This window comes from Cyprinus carpio, chromosome B2, assembly GCF_018340385.1.
Source record: "Cyprinus carpio isolate SPL01 chromosome B2, ASM1834038v1, whole genome shotgun sequence".
Lineage (NCBI taxonomy): Eukaryota > Metazoa > Chordata > Actinopteri > Cypriniformes > Cyprinidae > Cyprinus > Cyprinus carpio.
Window position 1 is genome coordinate 16,799,108 of NC_056598.1, and position 24,455 is coordinate 16,823,562.

A 24,455-nucleotide genomic window follows, 5' to 3' on the forward strand; every position below is an offset into this window, starting at 1 on the left:
TGTATTCGTTATATCTTATATCATAGTTTTTGCCTGCACTATTTGGCCAATAATTCACAAGCGATTATTCTGTCATATACTGCAACTTTGATTTGTATTGTGTTGAAAAAAGTTTTTCAAACCTCATATTGCTGCTGCGTAGATAAATTTAGGTCAAAAGCACAAAAAGACCCGTAATCACACTGAAATATGATGTGCAGAATATTTTAATGAATTAAATGCCAATTTAATAATAATAATAATGATGATTAATAATAAAAATTATTAATTTTCTAATATATTATTATTTATTATACAAATAAAATGTATGTATTCTATTATATATAAAATATTTTATTTTATTTTTATTTTATTTTATAATTAGTGGTTGGCTGATATTTATTTATTTATTTTGCACCAATATATAAAATATTGCATTATTTAATTTAAAGAAAGTAAAAACACATGCATAACTATTGCTGAAATTAAATTTATATTTATTTTAGGTAATATTTACTAATAATTATAAATAGTTTGTGAATGATTAAATATGAAAAAAATATATTTTAAACTTGACAAAAAATATCTGTAAAATAAAAAGTTCTATTTAGATGGCAACTGCCTGATTCTGTCTGGAATTCGATTGTAGTATTTTTCACAAAAAAAAAAAAAAAAAAAAAAAAAAGATATATATATATATATATATATATATATATATATATATATATATATATATATATATATATATATATAATATATATATATATATATATATATATATATATATATATATATATATATATATATATATATATATATATATATATATATATATGATATATATATATATATATATATATGAATATATATATATATATATATGAATATATATATATATATGAATAAAAAGTAAGTAAACAAAAGTGCACTCAGTAATCCAAGGGTCTGTCTACTGGCAATCTTTTTTTTTTTTTTTTTTTTTTAAACATGCAGTACATAGTGAATAAGACATGGGGTCTAACTGCAATGTTAAAGTGAAATCAGATAAAGTTTGAGGGAACTTTTTGACCTTGTGCGTGTCCAGTAACAGAACTCTCCTGTCTTAATCCAATTTGCAGAGAAAGGGTGCTCGGGTGCTGGAATTTTCAGCGCAGTCAAAATAAAAGACCCATTTCTGACACATTGGCCAAACAGAAAAAACCTATTGGCGATGCTGATAATAAAAAATGACAAATGTCAGCCAATATATATGGGTCTTGGATGGATGGATGGATGGATCAGGATATATAGATAAATATAGGATAAATAGAGCATTTTCAGCATTTTCACTTGTAATGTGAACAGGCAAATTGCTTGTCACCAGAATCTTGTTGCATTGAATCGTTTGGACAGAGTATTTGTTCAGTTGTAGTGAAGATACCACAGGCTTGGCTGCTTTGTAAAGTGATAAAAGTAGTAATTCTTATGCAGAGGCTGTAGAGGAAGGTTGTCTGTGTGCGCCAGCAGTGATGATGTGCTGGAAGGCTGGCGTCAGTGAGGTGCCAGTCTGCACGCCCACTCGGTGGCCACCCCCGGCACTGCGCTCTCTTACTCATCTCTAACTGCTGGAAAACCAATCTCATTCAGCCTCTACAGTTATTTACGTGTCCACGGTCGTACTTACCCGAGCATAGCACCCTGTAATGGAATTATCCATGTATTAATGTGATCAAACCTTGGTACAGTATGATTACCATATTTATATGTCATGATATTTAAAAGGTACCTTCAAGGAGTCGAGTTTTGGCTGGTTGTCATGGTCTAATTCACCCCTGTCGGTAATAACAAAATAAATGTATAATGACATTTGTACTTGTCAAAAAAGCATATTGTATACTATCGTTACTATTTTTTTTTTAAAGAAGTGTTTTTTTTTTTCAGCAAGAATGGAAACAATCAAAAATGACAGTAAAGATGTTCATTTTTATTTCTTTTTTAAATAAATGCCTTTCTTTTTAACCTTTTTAACTCTGACTGTGAGGGTTTAGGGTGTCATCTGAGAAAGGGCCATATATTTTCACTCGCCGAACACACTGACTGAGTGCTTCATTGTTTCTCTCTCCGTCAAGCGAACTGTGCTATTTATCAGTTCTGTTACGTCACTTTGTAGGCCGATCGGCTGTTAGCATTGCACTGGTTCCCTCGACAAAAAGCCATTAGGATTTTCCATAGGCCATGATTTTTCATAGTCCATGAAACTTACATGTTTTGTCCATCAAGATAATCTTCACAAAATAATATAACTTTTTATGAATTTTGATGCCTAAATAAAAGCGCCAGAACTTAACCATTTCAGTGGTGAGTTTAAAATATTCTAGCGGAGGTTTTTTTTAAGGCGACCATTATTTTAGAACGTTTTCCCTTACTGTTTTTATGGCAACACGTCAGGCTTGTCACGTGACACACCGCGGCCGCAATAACACTGTATGACTGATGGATTGCTTTTATTTCGTTTTTCCTTTTTTATTTAAAATATTCACAAACTTGCATACCATGTCATGAACAATCTGATATTCCGATTCACAAATATGTGTAAATGAGTGTGTTTTGTCTTTTAAAAACCTTTCTAAATGATCTTGATCGTGATCTGTAATGTGAGATGGGCGCTGCCATGTTTGTTCGCGCTGCAGTTCAGAGAGTCCTGTCAGTCAGATTTACAGCATGTGAATTCATCAATTTCTCCCGAAATACAAGTGGCTGGTGAACTAGATGAAGATTAGAGTGAACTTTATAGTTACTTACACTATGTGTATCTGATATGAATAAAACGCATCGGCAAATTAAATTTGAATGGATTGTTATTGTTGCTTATATGCATTATGTGGTTAAGAACACGGCATAGTTATGATAATATGACAAGAGCAGTGCACGTCTCTCTCTGGCTCAGTGCCAGATAAAGTGCGAAAGCACAGTTTGAATTTGGCAGTTATGCGACGTCACCGAACGTTCTAAATCCCGTATGTGGGACCATACTCCCAGGGGCACGGAAATAAAAATCCCATATGTGGAACCGTACCGCTCAAAGGGTTAAAAGCTAAACTTAGGCTATACAAACTACACCACCATGGTCGCTCGCTTTTTCCGTATTTTTTATTCCATAGTAAGGGCAATTCATACAATACATTTAAACTGAGCTACTTTAATAGGACCTCCGGACTTTCTACCACGACTCTGCTGTTCTTCGGCTGGTTCTTCCTTTATACCTTGATTGACAGATGTATCTTCCAGTCAACGTTGAGTAATCCCAAACGAATTATTCCTACCTCTTCCAGTTTATCCGATTTGTCATTGTGTTTTCGGACTTGATATTTTGTTTTCGAACTTGTTGTGTTTTCTGAATTGTTATTTTGTTTTTTAGATTTGCATTTGTGTTTGTAATTTGTTATTTTGTTTTCAGAATTGTGATTTGTTTTGCACTTCTTGGTCACCGTAAAAAACACTAATGATACCATGGTACCTTTTTTTTCCTCTGCATTTTGACTTTTAGCAGTTCTCATTCTTTTAACTAAATTGGAAGTCGCATGATTCTGGTTTAAATCTCCACTGAGAAATGTATTTAAATACTTCAGTATTTGGCATTGTTTTTTAGTTTGAGTGTAGAGGCTGTATGTCCTTGTGTAACAGCGTTTGTGAGTTTTGTCTGTCAGCTGAATGACACTGTTGAAGTTAGCGCAGTGCTCTCGTGAGCTGCTCTAGTGACTGCTCTCCATGAGAGGCCTCCATTTTCATCCTCATGCAGTTTTAGCTGAGAGGCCCATTGATCCTGAAATCACAGAGCACTTCCCTCTGGAGAGGTCGTGGGCCGTCTCTCTTTACACCTGTCACTGGTGCATGCAGACCATTTCACCATTAAAGTTATTAAACTTTAATATTTAAATAAGCATTTTTGTTATCTATTATGAATAGAGCAAACACTACTAGTGAAGTTATTATATCCTGTGTCTATATCCTGTATATCTCTGTGTCTTGTCCTCTCGTCCCATCTCATCCTGCTCTTTCCTCAGCTCTTTCAACACCCAGGCTTTCTTCTTTACCTCTTCCTCCTATTCCTCTGCTCTTTATCTTCTTCAATTAGGATTGGGTATTGTTTGAAATTTATCAATTCCGATTCCGAATCTTCTTATGGATTCCCAGTTTTGATCTTAATGTGAAAAAAAAAAAAAAAAATGAAGTCAAACATTTAGATATCAAACATATTTTATTCTGTCTCCTTTTGCAAAACTTTCTAATTTCTGCTGAATACCATGAACAAAAATCAGCTGATTACATAAAAACTGGACTTGTTTAAGAGCTGTTTGTGTGCAAAATAGAGCTGCATGATTCTGGATAAATTGAGACACTTTTTTTTTTATGGAGGTTGTATTTCTCTCACAATTCTGAAGAAAAAAACAGACAACTAACCAGTCTCATGGAATTTATGAATGGAATGATTCAATGACTCACTCAAGATTAACTTGTTTCATTACTGGATGAATCAGAATGATTCATGAATGATTCAAAGACAAATACATTTTAACAGCCCCTTTTCGGCAAAAAAAAAAAAAAAAAAACGATGCGCAAGAATTGGAATTAAAAATTTTTATTTTACAACAAGTAATCTTATCTTATTCCTGAACTTAAATATCCAATTTTGGAATTGGAATTGATTTTCGATTCCCAACCCTCTCCTAAACCCACTCGACCTTTTCTCAGTCCCTGATCTTTTTCAGGGTCTGGATTTCACATGTGACCCAGTTAAATACACAGAATGTCATGATAGTGTTTAGTAAATTGCATTTCCTGAGCTGTGTGCACTGTGCATTAGTACTTACCCAGCGGTTATCAGTATGATTATATTTGACAGCATACCATGTGCTTTTAAGGATATAGTGCATCTCTTGTTTTACGGTTAAACAGAACCGTGGATTAAAGCAATTACATGTTATTACAAATATGCAAATATTATTACAATTTAAAATAACACTTTTTATTTCAATATATTTTAAAATGAAGTTTATACCTGTGATGGCAAAGCTGCATTTTTACCAGACATTACTCCAGTCTTCAAAGTCACTTGATCCTTTAGAAATAATCTAATATGCAGTGTGTGTGTGTGTGTGTGTGGGTGGGTGTATTTTTGTGTGTACAAACCCAGAATTGCAGCATTGCTTGTAATAAAATAGCAATGAATAAGTAATGAAATAGTACTAATGAGCAACAAGAAGGCATATGGACCATTTAAACCACTAAATATCCAGCCACCTGACTATCTGATTTAGTTCAAATGATGTCTCTCTCCCTCTCACACACGTGTACTGTAGCCTGCTGAAAAGTGAAGAACAAAGCACATGCAACTCTATCAGTGACCCTCAGTGATGTGTTGATTGTGTTGAGGTTTCAAATTTGGGTTCACACCAGTGTCATTGTGCCAGTGAAATCTTGCCTGTGCTGTTTGTTTCAAATCCCATTGCTCTAGCTCATTGTATGTTATTAAATTCCACATTCAGTACTATGTAAATATCAGTGTGAATATTCAAGCATCAATACTGCAAAGTAAACCACTTAGTAAGCAGATGAGCCAGTAGAGGTATTGCTGCTTTTCGTCTGTCTTTCATCTGTGTCACATGATCAGGCTGGGTGTCAGATGAACTGTGCAGTGCTGTGGTATCTGAGGTGCTTCAATGTAGACGCCTAGAATGAGGTTCAGAAAACGTGGGTGAGGCCTTACTCAAATTCTTATTTACTTAATATGCACAAGGAGCCAGAGATTATACCTGCTACGGTTAGCTGTGTTTCTAAGGACATAAGTTTCACTGTGAAACTGCTTTGACTTGGCCTTGCTTTTCAGTAGCACTAGAATTAGGCTGACCGGCCTGACATAGTGGCACTGCCTCAACTAGGGTAAGTTTGAGAGCGAGTTTATATGTTTGCTTGACCGATGGCTGACGGAGGAGTGTTCAGGGAAGCCTGTTTGAATTTTTAATATTTTGTGACACTAGTAGCTGAAGGGCGAAGTAAATAAATAAATATATACAATACTGTGCAAAAGTCTTAGGCCATTAGTATTTTTGCAACAAAAGTTGCAATGTTATGGCTATTTCTTTTTTTGATGTATTTTGTATGTAGGTAATATTAGTTTATGTTTAAAATAATATATTCTGTGGTTGTTTGTAGTAATCCAGTGATATTTTTGTATGCACAAGAAGTCTGTATGCACAACGTTTCTTCAAGCATCTTAGCAATGTTGCCACAGTTCTACTGCATGTAATCTCATACGGACTGGATGATGGTGAGATCAGATCTCTGTGTGGAGCACTGGCTGTTGTCAGACTCATTGTGCAAACACAAATATCACTGGATTATTACAATTAATTGCAAAAGGGATGTTTGGAAATGTAAACTGATATTTCCTACTCACACACTACAGCAACACCATTTTTTGTTAGTGAAAATACTATACTTTATGTGAATGAATTCAGGGAGGGGAGGTACTTCAAAATAATTGAATGAATGAGTAAATATATATATATAAATGCATAGCAGACAGTGTTATTTTACTAGTTATTTTGATTTTGAATACGTTCTCATTTTTATTGAATTTTTGTTTTCATTTTTTTAAATGTTTATTATTATTTTTACATGTCCATATAAATTTAATTAATTTTTATTTTTTAGATTATTTAGATTTGCTGATTTAAGAAAACATTTGGAAAATGTTGCCCTGGCAATAAAGTTAGGGTTTTTTAAATTATTTTATTCGAATTAATATATTTTTTTAGTAGTAATGTTATGTATTGTAATTTAGTAGTAATGAAAAGTTTTATAATTTTAGTTATAAAATGATAAAAACCATGATACATAAGTATTTACATACTGAATGAATGAACAAGCAAACGGCAAGGTGATTTTTATTGATTAATTAATGAATTATTAATGTACGTTTTCCAGTAGTGTAGGATCAGAGACATTCCTATCGAGCTGTGTTTTTAAGTATCTCTAATGTACATGATTCCCTGATTCCTGATTTCAGCTTCTGTCCCTCTTCCTTAATACTGATATCATCTGTTTTTAGCTGTAACATTTCAGACAAATTAGCCTTTGAGGAAAAAGCCCCACAGATCTGTACAGATGATGCATGTTGCCAGAGTTCTGCTGCCTGTAAAGTGAGGCGTGATATAACTCCAATGAGCCCTGGCAGCTGTTTCGAATGCCATCTCTCAGTTTCTCTTTCACTCTCCCTCGCTGTCTCTCTCTCTGACCTACTGCACACTCCTCCCCTTCCACTCAAAGACTAGTCAATTAAAATTACAAACTAATTAACTTTAAAAATCAGTTATCTTGTGTTTTATTCAGCTGGCACTATATGCAACATATAGAAAAGATTAGGCTGAATTTTATGACTTCATCTCATCTATTCCAAAGTGGAAATATTAAAGGGATAATCCACCAAAAAATGAAAATTATGTCGTCATTTACTCACCCTCATGTTGATCAAAACATGTATGACTTTATTCTGAGGAACACAAAAGAAGGTAACCAAACAGTTTTGATTCCCTTTGACATCCTTTGTAATTTTTTCCCCTCATACAATTGAAGTCAGTGCTAACCATGATTAAGTTATCATCATTCTTCAAAATATCTTCTGTGTTCCACAGAAATTATATAGGTTTTGAATGATATGAGTGTGAGTAAATGATGACAGAATCTTCATTTTTGTGTAAACTATCATTTTAACGCTTCTGGCTTCAATCAGTGCTGATTTTAAAACAACGGTAGCTATATTCACAATTCCCCCTCTGAATTTCTAAGTGAGTTTGACTGCTGTGTGAAGAACAGCAATCTGAGCTGCATGCTCTAAAAGTGAACATACTGCATTAGCATGGGTTAGTCAGTTGCCAGGTAGCCTGAGGCAGTGCCATATATCAGTGAGACTGGCTGCTCGGGCTCCTGGCCTATCCAGCGCTCAGTGTTCCCACCACGTCCCTGCTCTGATATTACTTCGCACAGCAGCCCGCATCACGGTAATGGATGTAGACTCATTCATTATCTCCATCAATCACAGGTGCTTACACACAGGAGCTGGGTGTAAGAAGAACCTCTAGTATGGGGACTGAGAATAGCAGACAATTGAATTAGGCTAAGCTCTATATGCGGTCTGTCAAGACAGTAATTGTCTTGTATTAGTGAGGCAGGAGGGTCAAAGGTTATCTCGAGAAGATCTGTGACTGGTGAAGATATATGTTTTAGTGGCGTAGCATTGAAGCGCTGAGATACTGAAAAAAGTTTAATGTGCTTTTTGGTCAAGGACATTATGAGAGGTTGTTTATGCTAATATATTGCTACATAGTAAATTGTTTGTTTGTGCCTGAGGTGCTGGACTGTGTAAGTGTGACCTGTATGCAAAGTAACATAAGCACTTTATTATTATGTATGAAAAGACTATAATCACCTGATGGCAGGAAAGTAAAGTTCAAACACATTTTTCACACCAGGTCAAACTATATTTAATTACTAAAACAGAGTCAACAAGAGTTCTTTAATCTGCAAACACTTCCTTGTGGAATTAAATTTTATTTAATTTCATTTTAGTTTTATTTAATTTCAAGTTTTCTTTTTTAGGAACATTAATTCATGGATTTGCACTGTGCCGCTGCCTGCAGCATCTTCACACAAAGACGAGTGTGACATCATATACCTCTGTAAATAAATACAATTTAATTCACGTCTCGCACACTTTAATACCCTTTGAATGGAATATATACACTCGTTTCGAACTGGAATCATGGTGAAATATCTGGTGATGTCCACTTCGCAGGCCACTTACGTTGTACGTGAAAAGAGATACACAATTTGCAGGTGGGGGGTGGGGGGGTACGAGGACTGGGATTGGGAAACGTTGGTTTATAATAATGTTTTCTAATTTGAGTGGTACGGATAGGTTTTTGCGTGAAATTCGAGCATACTTCTGTGTCATTACGTCACATCTGTAAACATAAAGAAGTTGTCCCGGCTATAGGCTGTCGCATGTGAGGATCCTGCAGGTGGCGGATCATTTATAGCCTTTTCTCATAGCAGCTTGAATAATTAAATGTACCATTTTGATGGCGGATTGTAATCCAGAAAGGATTATGTGTTTATGAAACACATGTGAATGAAATTAAATCCTATTCCAGTTTTAAATGTGCTTCTGATTACGGATAGCCTGGGATTACACAAGATTTGTATTTTAAACACAACCAGTTCGAAGGGAGCATGGTTTGCTTTTTAGGTTAAAAGAATTTCTTAATATGAAATTCAAATGGTATGACAATTATATATTAGATTGTATAGAAATAAATTAGTTAATACACACTTTAGGCTACTCATAGTCATGCAATGCTGATGTTGTTAACAATAATTTGAGAATAAAGTATAACAATAATAATCATTTGCACAGTTTGATTTGATATGAGCTAACCAATCTTTAGATTAAATCACCAATCGCAGCGTGTTTTATTGTAATGTTTTTTTCCTCAGTTGGTCAGAACAAACGTGGCAGACTTGTTACTTGTTCAGACGACAATATTCAGTGAAAATTCTTATTTGGGTCATATGTTTCATAGGCTAGAATCTGTGATTGTGAAGTACAGTAAATATCCACACAATATTCCAGTGCGGTGACTGATTTCCTGCCACACATTCGTCAAAATATTAGATTAATCCGCGCTGGAGCCGCGCCGCCGCACAACCCATGCAAGGAAGATAATTCCGCACACTGCTGCAGTTGCAGGTTTTTGCCTGTGAAAATGCTGATCTTGTCTACTAATTCTGTATTTCTGCTTTAGTGAATATTTATCACATTTATTATTAATTTCTGAGTGAAAATTTTTAAATAAAAAGTATTGTAATATCAACATGGAATATATTATAGTTTTGTTGGTTTTGTTTTGTTCCATATGTCTTAAAGCGATAGTTTACCTAAAAATGAAAATTCTGTTATCACTCACCCTCCACTGATTCTAAATTTGTATGAGTTTATTTATACCGTTGAACACAAAAGAAAATATTTTGAAGAATGCGTGTGACTGTATTTGTATTTTTATTTATTTTTTCAAGTTTTTGGTTACCAACATTATTCAAAATATCTTCTTTTGTGTTCAAGAGTTCAAAGAAACTCATACAGGTTTGAAACAACTTGAGGGTGAGTAAATGATGACAGAATTTACATTTTTTAAGTGAACTATCGCTTTAAAGGAACATGGATGAGGATGTTGTTGAGGTTCAGCCTTGAAATTATCCAGTACACAGCTGTAGCTATTCAACTGAGAGATTGTTTAAGAACTTAATCTGTGTATGTTTCACTTTAAGAGGAAGTGTTCTCTTTATAATAACTCTGGATCACCTATGGGATCTATAGAGAGGGTAAAGGGCAGAAAACCTCCATAAATTCAGTTCAGCTGGGAAATCAAGACAGCACTTCCCACTCATTACGTCTCACACTCAGCCGACAGTTTACCCGTTTGTGTTACAGAGTTTCATCAAAGATAACATCTAATGATCAAAGCCAGTGATGCTCATCTGTGTGAATAATGATGCAGAGGAAACAGCTTGTCTTGAGCTGCATCCTGAGGCTCAGGAAGAGCCGGCTTATTGTGTGTGTGTGTGTGTGTGTGTGTGTGTGTGTGTGTGTGTGTGTGTGTGTGTGTGTGTGTGTGTGTGTGTGTGTGTGTGTGTGTGTGTGTGTGTGTGTGTGTGTGAGTATGTCTGTGACTGTGTGTTATCTCAAGATACATCCATGGCTCTCTCTAATACTTTGATGACTGCTACTGTGGAGGATCTCATAAAGAGTTCAATATGCAAATGTTGGGGTGAAATCATAATATTGATCTGATATCGCCCAATGGAACTCATAAAGGGCTCTTTGGAGTCTCAGTTAAATGACATGGCAGAGTGCTGTCCTTGTAGTGCCATGAAGAATTTTTATTTTGGTGGGTGGTTTCATATTAAACTTGCCAGAGATGAGAAACGAAAGCCTTTCTCCATGTTCTCCATGGCAACAAAAATCTGTGGTTTACCTGATTATAATTTAGTGAAAAACATCATTTTCCATTACAGTTCTTTCAAGGCAGAATTGTATTGATATTCCTTAAAGATTGTGTTTAGATGCATAATCTCAATTGCTGAATTTAATTCTGATTAACAAATTTTATTTTGGAGATAATTTTAGCTTTTGTGTGATTTTTTTTTATTTATTTATTTATTTATTATTTTTTTATTTTATACTTTACAAGAACTGTTAACATCAAAATTCAGAACTTTCATTGATATACTGAAACATGAAAATCATTTTCTTTAGCAGTACTTTGTCTTGTTTTCCTGTAAAATATCTTAACATCCTTGAAGCAAAATTACTCTTCAGATGTAACTAATAAAATAAGAACTTTTAGTGAGGTTTATGGTTAAAACATTTTGCTAATGTGATAAAATTAGTTTATTAATTAGATACATACCTCTTGAATCTTAATAATTTAATCTTATTATACACAAATTATTTTACTGGTACACAAGACAAAAATCGTAATTGTGAAAATCTAGTCAGTCCAGTCCTAGTGTCATCCATACAGTAAAATTCACACAATTTACACATTATATTATCTTATCGGAAATATGTGACTGGAAAAATCGTGAAATTATTTAAGCACTATTTTACACTAATTTTAACCCTTTTAAAGCTCTTATTTTATTTGAAGTTATAAAGGTTTATAAGTTTAACAGAAAAATCTAAATCCGTGCCTATTGCCAGCTCCCTGCCTTTTTTAACAAATTCTGGCTGGTCTAAAATATGATTAATTTATTATTTCCCATGCATATTTCCAAGGGCAACATCTGCCTGTCTGTAAATGCACTTTATATTTGTTAAGTCGTGTTTATTTTCAAGCCTGTCTTTTGTCTGCGAGCCTTTAAAGAGTGTGTCAGGAAGAATCCTCTGCTCGTTCTCTCTCACCTCATGTGTTTGAAGTGTCTTTGCCTTCAACCCTGTCTTTCTATCTTCATCTCGGATAATAAACGCAAGTACTTCTAATGAGAACCATAAAGCCTCTCCCATTTTATTTTTCTCTTGCTCAAATTAGGTAGCGGTATATTTTCTGGCTTCGTGAACGTCCCTGTTGGTGCTCTTGCTAAATTTAATAACCTCAGTTTTGTTTCTCTTTATCCCCGTCAGGCTGGTGTGGAGTTTTGTAACAAAAGGATTCCTGTGTGCACTGGAATATATCAGCCGAAAATGAGGAACTGTTGAGCGTAAGTATGATTTCATGTTTTCCCCAAATATTGTGTGTTGTATTATGAGCTTTGTGGAACTCTGCCAGGATTGCTAATGCTGTTTGGTATCATTCAGATTAACCTCATTCTTGACCTTATTGTAATGTGCATAATAATAATTTAATTAGATGGGACATTGTTTAATATGCTCCCTGTTGTTTGGTGTGTTATTGTGGACAACATGGAAGGATACAAAGTTGTCAGTGAGAAGCCACAGACAGATGGGGTAGCACACACACCTCCGCTCACACACACTCATCTCTTTCAAGGAAAACACAGTCTGTTTATTAGATGAGGACGAGGATTAGGCTTTCACCTGGTTCTTAGTTGATATTCTGCTGCTCTTAAACATGCTATATATATTTTTAAATCAGTAATTTATCTTGATTTTCATTCTTGGGGGAACTATCCCTTTAAATTAGTTGACTTGAGAATATACCTTAAAAGGGTTTAATATCATTTAGAAATCTTTCAAGTTGATTTCATATGGTTTTGAAAATCTGTAGACAATTTTTTAAGAAAAATGACTGGCTTTCAAGAGTTTCAGTTTACAGTAAATCATTATATTTTAACAAAAGTAATAACATTTTTCTTAACATGTGAGTGCACCCATCTCAATCAATATTTAAAAAATAAGTATATTTCACAAGATAAAAAGTGCTTTAAAAAATTTAATAAGCAGTGAAGTAGTTTAAAAATATTTTTCTCTGAGAAATGAAACTAAAAGATATTTTCAAGAATTTAATACTTTTAATGAGCCTCCATCCTTATTCTCAAATCAGGACTGTTGTACCACCCTCAATTTTTTTTTTTTTTTTACTTAATTCCTGGACAAAGTATTAAAATACATTTGAATACATAAAAACATGCACATCATCCAAATAATTGTATTTGCAATATATATTTATTAGACTTTTTTTATATATAAATTAGCAGAATAAGTGAGCCTCATGTCACTGACACTTTACAGTTGTGCTCCTCAAGTAAAAATTGCATCTTGTATTAAGGTTGTTTTAATAGTTTTACCAAAAATCAACAACAACCTATTATTGCAATCCAGATGTTCACAAATGACCTCCAGTTGTCGTAGCTTTAGCTAGCAGCTAAACGCAGTGCTTTCAGACAAATAGCAGGTGCAGTTATATTGGGTATGGAGGAACCATGAGCCACCCTTGGGTTTCTCCCAAGACTGCGGCTCCTGTGAATCAGCAGTGTACTTGGATTAACTGTCCTGCACAGGACTATCATCTGATACTGTGGCTCCAGCGCTCCACACACAGTCTTCAGGTTCACTGGAGGAGAGTTATGGCTGTTAAGTTATCTAGGAGTGCTCAGACTAATCTGACACACACTGATAAGGGCTTCTGGAGTGCTGCAGCCTGGCTGCTTTCATTAGGACAGAACTGTTTGCTGCACAGGAACACCAGTTAAATGGAGGTAGTGACACGGCGTAATTTAATCACACTCATGTGCTGCATGAATATTCAATCTACAGCTGCCATAACGCAAGCAAAACAATCTTTCCACCGCATAGTGGGTCTATAGTGTTTGATAAGATGTGATTTGAAATTAAACACTTATTTAGGTTTCAATTTTTCTCTTCTAAAGTGTTTTTGAAATCTATGGGAAGAATAGATGCTGGAATATGGAAGCGCATATGAATCTGAATTTGTATTTTCAGTGCAGTTGTAACAGCATGTACCCTATGCTAAAAAGAACATCGGAAATGAGAGGTTGATAAACTTACATCCATCGATTGCCTAGATCATCCGTATATTTTAATAAACATTAGAATCCCACACAGAGTGACACATAATGATGGGAACACTTTGAAATAAATGCGGCATCTAAAAAGAAAAATAATTTAGTCCACAACAGCGTCTGAGTATAAGTCGATCTGAAGAGCAGTACTTGATGACTAATCTGTAATGACGTCCATTGACTGCGAGGTAACCATCATTAACCGAGTGAGATAGACGGCACATTTTTTTCTGACATTTTTTTAATTCATTAATGAATTAATTACTTTTTTGTTCCTGAGGGAGAACAGAGGACTAAAATTTGACTGTTTAAGGTTATACAATAAAGTTAAACAGCTACAACAAGGACATATGAATGTAAAATTTAGGGGGGCCATAGTGTTAACTTTTTCAACTTGGCTCATGAATATTAATTATGATATGTAGCATGCCTAGTAGTCCTAACTGTTTTTTAGAGAAGAATTCCTCGTAACTATAGTAGGATTTAACTGATGTGCTTCTACTCATTTACTTTCATCATTTACTCACCTTTGAGTTGTTCCAAACCTGTATGAGGTTTTTGTAACAATTTTCTTTTTTAATTATTTTGTAATAATTAATAATATAATATATTTTTTTAAGTATTAACTTTAACTTATTTATTTATTTATTTATTTATTTATTTATTTAACTAATGCTTCTACTAATTTACTTTCATCATTTACTCACCTTTGAGTTGTTGGGAACCTGTATGATGTTTTTGTAACTTTTTTTTTATTATTGTTTTGTAATAATTAATAATATATAAAAAGTTAATAAAAAAACTTTAATTTGTTTATTTGTTTATTTTAGATAATGCTAAAACTTATAATGGTTGCTTGTTCATTGCATTTCCATTTTTTTTTTTTTTTTTACATCCTTTTTTTAATGGTTTTATTTTCATAAAGGTTCAAGAGAAAGGTCTCTGTAAATAAAGCACCCATAAGCTCAGTGATAGAGCTGCCTGAAGTTGCTGGGCATTTTCTAAAAAATAGGTCATGTTGTGCCATTCATGTGTGCTCTTGCCCGTCTTTTGTTAGCGAGAGCGAAACGAGCCGTTTTTGGCACCAGCGAGCGTGTCACAGCAGAAGGTGAAACACGTGGTGGGAGATGCACTTTCTCAGAATGGTGGCTCTGTGTTGCCCGTGGCGAGAGCTCTGCTCATTAAATTTTCAGTTTAATATCTCCATATTTCCCCTCTTTTCCCATGTTCTGCTCCCCATTTAAAACAGCTTTATCTGATGAAAGCATCAGCTGAAAAAGTTGAAAAAAAGAGGGATTTTTTTCCAGTTTTTTGTTAGTGACACATCCTGAATCACACAGGAGCGATAATGGAAGTGAGACACATTTGTGATTTTTAAAACGGCAGCAATACACTGAACATCAATATGATGCTCACGCTGAGTACAGATGTCGCATTGTAGTACAAATTCCACTACTGCATCAAGATGACAGATGATTCAATCATTATTGATTCCAACTCTTGAAGAAGAAAATCACTGTACACTAGAATAATATAGAAATAACATGTGCTGTCATTGACTTCCATCTTTTTTCATGTCTCTTTTTAACTTTTACATTTTGATTTACTTTTTTTTTTTTATTACATATGTATGCGTTTCTTATGTAAATGCATTAGAAGGTGATTAGACTTTCTTGTTGGATCTGAGAACTTTCTGTAATGTAAAGCATGCCATTATGAAGTGTATGTAGTGCATGTAACCCCAGGACCAGGATATACTGTTGATACACTTAATGGTGATTTATAGATATCTTTAAGATGGATATAAGAGAGAAAATACTAATATAGTGATTAAAATAGTTTACAATAATTGAAAATCCTAAATTTGTTTGTACTATTCAGATTTGGTGTATATATAATTGTCATTTAAATGAACTTTCATTTCATTAAGCAAGGATGCATTAAATACATCTAAACTGTCAGTAAAGACATTTATGGTGTTACAGGAGATTTCTATTTAAAATAAATTTCTATTCATCATAGAATGTTATGATTTCGATCAAAATATTAGGGAGCACAACTGTTTTCAACATTGACAATAATTAGAGAAGTAACGATTCACTTAACTCAAGATGTGATACAATTCATGATTTCTCGATACAATTTTCATACTTTTTTTAAAAACAAAATTAGATTTATGCCAAAAAAATAAAAATTAAAAAGTGTCACTGACATTTTATTTTGTCTGTTTGGACAAAATGTTGTATATTTCTTTGTGAAATTGAAATATGTCATATAACAAAACTAAATTGAAATTTTAAAACAAACCCCAAAACAAATAAATAAATAAATAACACAATTAAAAGAAATATCTTTATATAACCAAACTAAGGCATTGCATGTGTTCTTTACATTTAAACTTAGAGGCAGCCACTGTCTTTTAATCAAAATCCAAACAAAGATGCAGCATGAGCAGTTTTTAATCTAAATTAGATTTCAAAATTGGAGCAAAAACAGAATGGCCTTACTTAAGTTTTGTAAAACTATGCTACATTAAACATATCTGCATGAAACAAAAACAGCAGACAGGCTGAATGAGAACTGCAAATTCACTCTTTTGCCAGCAGGTGGCGCTTATGGAACAGCAGAAATATAGCGTTTCCTTTGTTGCTGCTGTAAACAAAGCAACGCTGTGCTTATAAACACTATTTCAATATAAATTATACAGTGGCAAGATTGAAACAGTTATTTTATATCACAATGTATTTCACAATATTACTGTTTTACTGTATCTTTAATGCAGCCTTGGTGAGCATAACAAACTTCTATCAAAAACTTAGCATCTTACGGAGCCTAAACTTTTGAATGGTAGTGTATGTATATTTTTGTGTGTTCTGTCATCACCCGTTTTGAAATCAGTTGTGACTCAAATCTCCACATGCATGACGCACAGAGTTGCTGGCTATGTAGTGTGTTCCAAACCAGTCACTTATGAAGATCTATTTCAGTTTGGATTCTGTCATAGACGGCAGCTGTGTAGGTAGGCAGAAGGTAGCGAAGCAGCTCACTAGGTTTAGTAACAGACCTAATGAATTTCCTTCCTGCCATATGCATCTTAACGGAAAATTTGGTCTTGTGATGATTAACTCTTATTATGTTTTTAATTGTGAGTGTTCACTTGATATTAACATTATCAACCTTATTAAGCTTATCCTGTATTTTAGCATCTCATGTCATCTTTTGCTACACGGCACCTTGAATGAAAAATGGTTGTATACTCGATGAAACCCCGATGAGAAACAGTCTCGCAGCAGAAGCTTCCTTTCCCCACCATTACCTCTGACCTACAAACACACGTGTGAGTCAAGCTAGTAGTTACTAGCGTCACTGATTCAGTGCTCGCATGTAAGGCACGAGCGCTGTGAACACCTCTTTTTCAGAATTGGAAGGTTTATTTGCCAAGTATATGTCTTTTGACTTACAGTATGCCGCTTACAGAGAAAACCTCTAGACACAATATTGAAATTAAAGTTCTTACCTCAGTAAACTCATAATTACTGGTTATTGATAGTAGGTTAGTTCTTGTTGTAGTTAGGGTTGGGAATCGTTAGAAATTTTCCAACCCGGTTCTGGTTCCATTAAAATCATTAAACAACTATTAAAAAAAAATAGTGGTAAGGAAAAATGCACAATACTCAACTACTCAATTCTCAATAATGTTTATTACTTACTGTCAACTTAATTTAAAGGTTGGCAATGTCAAAATTCAACATATATTACAGTATACAAATTTTCAGGTTCCGATTCCGGAACCTTTAAAGTTGATGTTTTTTACACTATCAATACTTTTTGCTTTTCAAGCAGGCATAAGCTGGTTGGCCAAATAGTCCCTTGAGGACTAAGACACTTGTTCACTTCCCTATAATTTATCAATTTGTCAGGTAGCTGGTCGATGTGGTTTTATCTTTATTTTTACATTACGTAAAGTGGGGGCTTCCAGTTATTTTGCTGTGCACTCTGTTAAGATTTTTGATGCTGCAAACTTGTCTATCTTATCATATTGTTTTAATTTGTAATCGTAATCATAAAAATTTTATTTTGTTTTACATACTGGTTTGTAGATTCACCATTTACTGCACTTTATTATTCCTCTGGTTATTTACCTACACTGGCTAATGAATCAGATGTCTCACACATTTACAGAAAACAAATTGCTTCTGTGTTGAAATATAAGGCAAATATTGTTGCATAATAGTTTGTGTTGATAATGTCAGTAAACCAGGTAACTTGTAAAGTACCTAAGTGTTCCCACCTTTAAAAGGTTACTATGGGCAACTTTTCAGCTCAGATAATAAAAGAGCTTGTGCTGAATTATTCATATAAGTACTTTAACAAAATGTGAGCTTTACATTTCTGCTTTTGAACTGTCCTGAACACTGGTCCAGTGTAAAATTAAAACACTGTAAAAACATAATGAGGTTGTCCCCTCTTTTCCATCAGTCAGAAGAACCTTCAGTTTAGTCTCCACATAAAACAAATGTCTTCCAAGAAACAATGACTAAAATTCCCAGTTCAAAGGCTTCTTACAGACCTCATTGGCATCAGATTTGAAAGCACTATTGAATAACAAATTCAATAGACAAATTAGAAATTACAAAACATATTAAAACATCAGTTCCTCCCCCAATGAGAAGAGAGCAGATAATTTTTGCAAGTGTGAAAGTGCAAGTTGATGAGTGTTTCGCAACACTATTACTGGTGGATTCAACAGAGGGTGCCATTTTAGCATCCTGTGAAGGAAATTGTCCCGAACGTGGGCTGATAGGGTGCCAAGCTAGTATAAAGCAGGTCTCCTATGTGCTCTATATTGGGGGAGCTGACCAGGGTGCTGAAGTTAAGAGTCTGATGCCTGTGTGAATGTGGGAGCATTCCATGGTAGCTCGGACTGTTAGAGATGCAATATAACTTCTTCGATGACCGTGTCTCATTACATTTACATTTGTGTAACATGATTTTCTTAAAAGTAGAATTAGCCAAACAAAATAATTTTCAAACATCATTCTCAGTAAAATTAAAACAAGACTCGTGTACATCTAATTCCATCAGCTCTATGTTAGATTTCCCACAAGACTTTACAGTCTTAAAGTGCAGTTTGAATCTGTTTATGCAAATTGCATGAACTTTTATGGTCACCTAACTCAAGGCACTAAACATTAACAGAGGACATTTGCATCGGGAAAATGTGAAGAGGGTGCCCGTTTGATATTTGTTTGCTTGTTTCTTTTTTCCCTTCTTTGTCTGTGTGTGTGTGAGAGAGAGAAAGAGCGAGAGATAGAGAAGCACACTAATGAAACAGTCATGGCCTGAAGAAAACATTTCATGGGGAATACAAGTGGCTAATACCAGCTGCATGTGCTGCAGAAATACTGGCAAGACATTTTCCCAGATATAACCTATGGGACATTTTCCCTCATATAACTTGTGTACTGTCCTTGAACTGTGAGGGTCTGATTTTAATCATTTACAATTATGACAGTGTTACTAACAAGGCATGTAGGGCACATGCTTCAGTATATTTTATTTTATCATTTAGATACATTTATTTATTTTGCAATCAGGATAGAATTACAATGTCGGCATGTAGTGTAAATGTAGTTTTGGTTGACTTTTTTGGTGCTGTTTTTGTTCTGTTCATAAATGACAATAGTCACTTACCTAAGATACTCTTCATTTGGGAACAGCAAATCAGACTATCTTGAAAACCTGAAGCAGTTCCTAATAACATATATTTTAATTGAACTTAGTTATGCTTAGTAACTTAGCAACAAGCAACCTGAAGTTGATTTTTAACTCAAAAAACAACCATTTTCTTTTTAACAGGTAGAGATACTTAAACAGTATCATCATAAAGTTTCACATCGAGAGCGTCATGTGGCATCATGTGTGGGTTGGATGACATTTGTGCCCCAGGGGCAGATGATCTTTTGATCCAGACCTGTTTGCAGTGATTGACAAAAAATGTGAAGAGTTATGATCTTACAGTGATCTATGGGGACACCAGACTGGCATTGAGAGGCCCCAACTGACTGGGACTGATGTTACACCTGTAGCCTGTCAGGAAGAGACCTTTCAATCTGTCATCTTATGCTCTTGCAAATCTGTTTAACGACATGGATTTTAGTGTCGTTTTAACAAGCCCACACTTGAATAACTGAATCAGTCGGGTTTACCTGATCATTCAAGTCTCCATTGCCTTGTAAAACCTAACGGAGCACCACAATTCACATATTACTCATACTTGTTGTGAATCAGTTGGCCATGTTTTGGATTTAAAGGGATAGTTCACCCAAAAATAAAAATTCTGTCATAAATGACTCACCCTTATGTTGTTCCAAACCTGTAAGACATTAGTTCCTCTTTGGAACACAAATTTAGGCATTTTTGTTGAAATCCAGGAGTTTTCTCATCCTGAATAGACAGCCAAGCATTTAACATTTATTCATCCCATTTGCTTCCATCATAAGTAGCCTATCTCAATTCACCCAGATTTTTGAAGGAAACATCGACAAGTGGAAATAATACTCCTAAGACTTGTCCTGATGAGCTGAAGCCATCAGGAGCAAAATCGCCTCAAACCTGCCCAACTCTCCCCATTCTTGGCCCAGCAGCCTTTCTCCTCAAAGCACTGCCTGAACACCAGCTGAAAGGAACATTGCACTCTCTCTCTCTCTCTCTCTCTCTCTCTCTCTTTCTCTCTCATTGCATCTCCTTTGCTTGCTTCGCTCTCTTCTCCATGTCTCTCCTCTCTCGCTTTCTCTGAAAGAGAGCTCTTTCTCTGTCGCTCTTTTTCTCTCTCTCAAGCCCACGCCTGGTGCAGGCTTGGTTGAATCATGGGATTGAGTGGGTGGGAATGTGCTTCTTTTCTCCCAAAGACACGCAGACATACATACACACTGGCACACACAAACTCACACACTCTGACGTATCCCAGGCGGACTGGAGGATGCAGCCTGCGGCTCAGCTTTCTGACATTTCTCCTCCCTTATCTCTTCTTTTCCTTTGCATTTCCTCGTTTTCATGTGCTGATGCATAATGGATTTCTGCATACTGCCCGATGTGTGACATAATGAGCCAGTGCTTGCTAACCTTTTGATTCCATTAAAACAGCGTTACAGATGCTTTTCCTTCCCCCACTCTGTGATTTCTCGAGCACAGCAGCTGAAAAGCAGAGATTGATGTGAGAGTATAAACAGCATTACTCAACATATGGTTTCATCAGGCCTGCCACCATATATGCAGTATGCAGACACTGTGGAATTGTGATTTTGATTAGCCAATTGTGGCATTCTGCAGTCAGATATTTGTGTGTAATGATGCTAAAGTGTAGCTTTGCCTGTTGTCCCTGGCAACGGATTTCACTCCAGAGTTTTTTTTCCAGCACACTAAAATAATTTCAGCTCAAATCAATATTTCATGCCCATTTCATTTATATAAGTTGCAGTACATTTAGCATGAAAATTTACAATCAGTCAGTTATTACTGTAAAATAAACCCCTTTAGGATAAAGACCCATCTGCTTTGTATTTGGGTCCTGATGATCGTACCTGGTTTATTTTGTAATAATGATGACCATCACTAAAACCTTCAGATTTAAATTACAGTTAAGCTTGTCTCTTCGTGTATTCAGATCCTCCTGGAAAGTTCATATTTATGAATCAGAAAGTCCCAATTATGACATCGGTTGCATTCAAATAATTTTGAAGATATTTTTTACTTCTCTGTTTCTATAAAATGAAGAATAAAGAATTTGCATCTGGCATGTTTTTACTTTTTTATGTTTTTATCTAATTCATGCAGGTGCTGTAATTGTACAGTACTTGCATGTTTTGTTTGTTTTGCAGAAAAAAAGAAAAAAAAACTACTTTATTAATTTAAACAAATTTATTGTTAATACAGATGATGCATCCATTTCCAGTTGCCATGTTTTCTCACTGTCTAACCATAAACTTGGAAACTCTGGGCTGAAAATGATCTTTCAGACATAACTTGTTTGATTTGAGGTGAAACTGGAGCTCATAGTGAAAGGCACTTCTGTCTCATTTAGGGGTCAAAATGTGGCTAGTTAGCATGGATATGTTAGTCCCTGCTGGTATACTATATAACATCTGGGCCCAAAAATCATCGTTATCAGTCAGTAATTTGAAAGTAGCCATGCATTTTGTCTAAAGAAACTGTCAGGCATAATACCAGCATGAAAAGTCCACTTTAGTATGAATTTCAATGCTGGTCCAGGCTTGTTTATGCTGGTTTGATTCTAGTCTAGCTGGTAGACTGACATTGCTTCTGGAGAAGCTGTTTGACTAAAAGTCTAGCTGGATAAAGTAGATAAGCTAAATCAGCTTGGTAGGCACACAAGGCTGATTTGTGTATATTCATACAAAAATGTTGAAATAAATCAGGGAAGACATAAGTTGGCAGACTGGCATTTGGCCTAGAGTTGCTTTGTAGACTTCCTTTTTGAGTATGGAGTTACATTGACTTCCTTCTGGAGCTACTGTAACATCAAAGAGGGTCATCCACTCCCACAAAATCACATTATGGAGGAACAGCCCTAGAAACACCTATACATTATACGTATATTGGCAGACTTTTTGTTATGTATGTTGGTAATATTTAATTGTTTTTAGAAGATAGATGCTGGAAAAAAGCATGAAAAATCTCTAGAGCCTGCGACCATCTTTGCACCTGTTTTTCCTGATGACATGTCTTTTCTTTACTTGAGAAAACTCAAACTTGAGTTCTCAGTTGATTGGCTAGAGAGGGGTCTTTGTGGTCTGTAGTTCTCAGGCTGTAATCACGGCTTGACTGAAAGAAAAAATGGAGTAGTGTCACGAATGCTGGGCCTAGGGAGAATGCTTAAGCCCTGTGGAATGAGCGGCTAATCAGTGGAGGATGTGTGCTGACAGATAACATCTGCACTGACTTTAAACATCTCTCATGTGGATCTCACTTCAATTTTGTCAGATAAAATGGCTTACAGTTAATATGATAACACACAACCAGGCCTTTCCCTTTGCTAAAGTTACAGCCTAATGTTTCTTTTATTGTTTTCCACTTTTCATTTGCCTTGTAATATAAATTTAGAGAACAACAACACAGTCAAAATGTAGATTTTTATTTTTGTAAAGGTATAGTAATCGAATAAAGTTCATTTTAACTAATTTTAGTTATTATAAACAAGACTCTAGTCCACGGTGCCATGTAACCAGTTTATCTTTTTCATGCAAATATATCTATCAATCTATCTATCTATCTAGCTATCGGTCTATCTATCGGTATCTATCTATCTAATCATCTATCCATCTATCTATCTATCATCTTCTATCCATCTCTCTATCTATCTCTGTCTATCTATCTATCTATCTATCTATCTATCTATCTATCTATCTATCTATATTGGATATATAAACATACAGTATAACATATAAACATGTAGTTTTTGAATTTTTGGCAGTGTTAGTGAGACCAGAGCTAGCATTTTTATTTTTTAAATATTTATGTACCGCCCCCCTTTTCTTGATGGTTGGCTATGCTATTTACTTGCTCAGCACTATTGGTGCAGGAAAGGATGAGAGGAAAGTGGCTTAAGATGTGTTTCACGGTGAAATGAAAAGAAGAGAAGATATGACAATCACTGACTTTCTGTGTTAAATTTCTGTTGTAATACATTTAAATTTGTTTGAAATTTTGTTTGAATTTGGTCACTTCATTCAAAAATCTAGAAAAAGTCTAGAATCAGTATTGGGGGGACCAAATACAGTATATTGATTATATATTCACAATAAATGATCTCTGTATTTTGCATCTATGCTTCTTTTAATGGCTTTTAATTTACTCTGTATTAAGATTCTGGTTGTCATTGTATATTTGGAAAGCACAGTACTTATACAGTGCGTGCTGTGTACGTTTATTTTTTATTAAGTAAGAGAATTTATTTTGTTTATGTAAAATATTTATTGGAAAGAAATTTGTTTGAAAGGTATGTATTACCCATTTGATGTAAGTTTTTAATCTGTGGTTTAGATTTTATTGAATTAAGGTGCCAAACCGTGTCTTGTGTTCAGTATAGCTCAATGTGAGCATTGATACTACTCAGAGTCAAGTCAACAATGCTTTGTGTTACCTTAATAGAAGCATGTTGCATTCATTTAGTACAGCACATGCAGTACAGTATGTACAACGGTTATCCTGAATGGCTTCACAACTCAAGTGCTTACATTTAAAGGACGGAACCCACCGGGGAAATACCACGCCACTGGGGTTTTTGTCCTGATTTAGCAACATAATCTCCCTTATCACTCCACATAGTTGCTTAGAAATCCAATCCAATAGCTTTTTAATTATCCTCATTCAAATGC

The 24,455-nt window shown here is 34.8% G+C and overlaps 1 protein-coding gene across 6 annotated transcripts in view; it reads left to right on the top strand.

The window, feature by feature from the left end:
- Window positions 1-24,455, top strand: part of dlgap1a (discs, large (Drosophila) homolog-associated protein 1a) — a 117,682-nt gene that overhangs the window by 27,891 nt on the left and 65,336 nt on the right. For all 6 annotated transcript variants that reach the window (XR_006154014.1, XM_042718354.1, XM_042718356.1 and 3 more), the window contains exon 2: window positions 12,200-12,276. The gene's annotated coding sequence lies outside the window, so the exon portion shown is untranslated. The remainder of the gene's footprint in view (window positions 1-12,199; window positions 12,277-24,455) is intronic.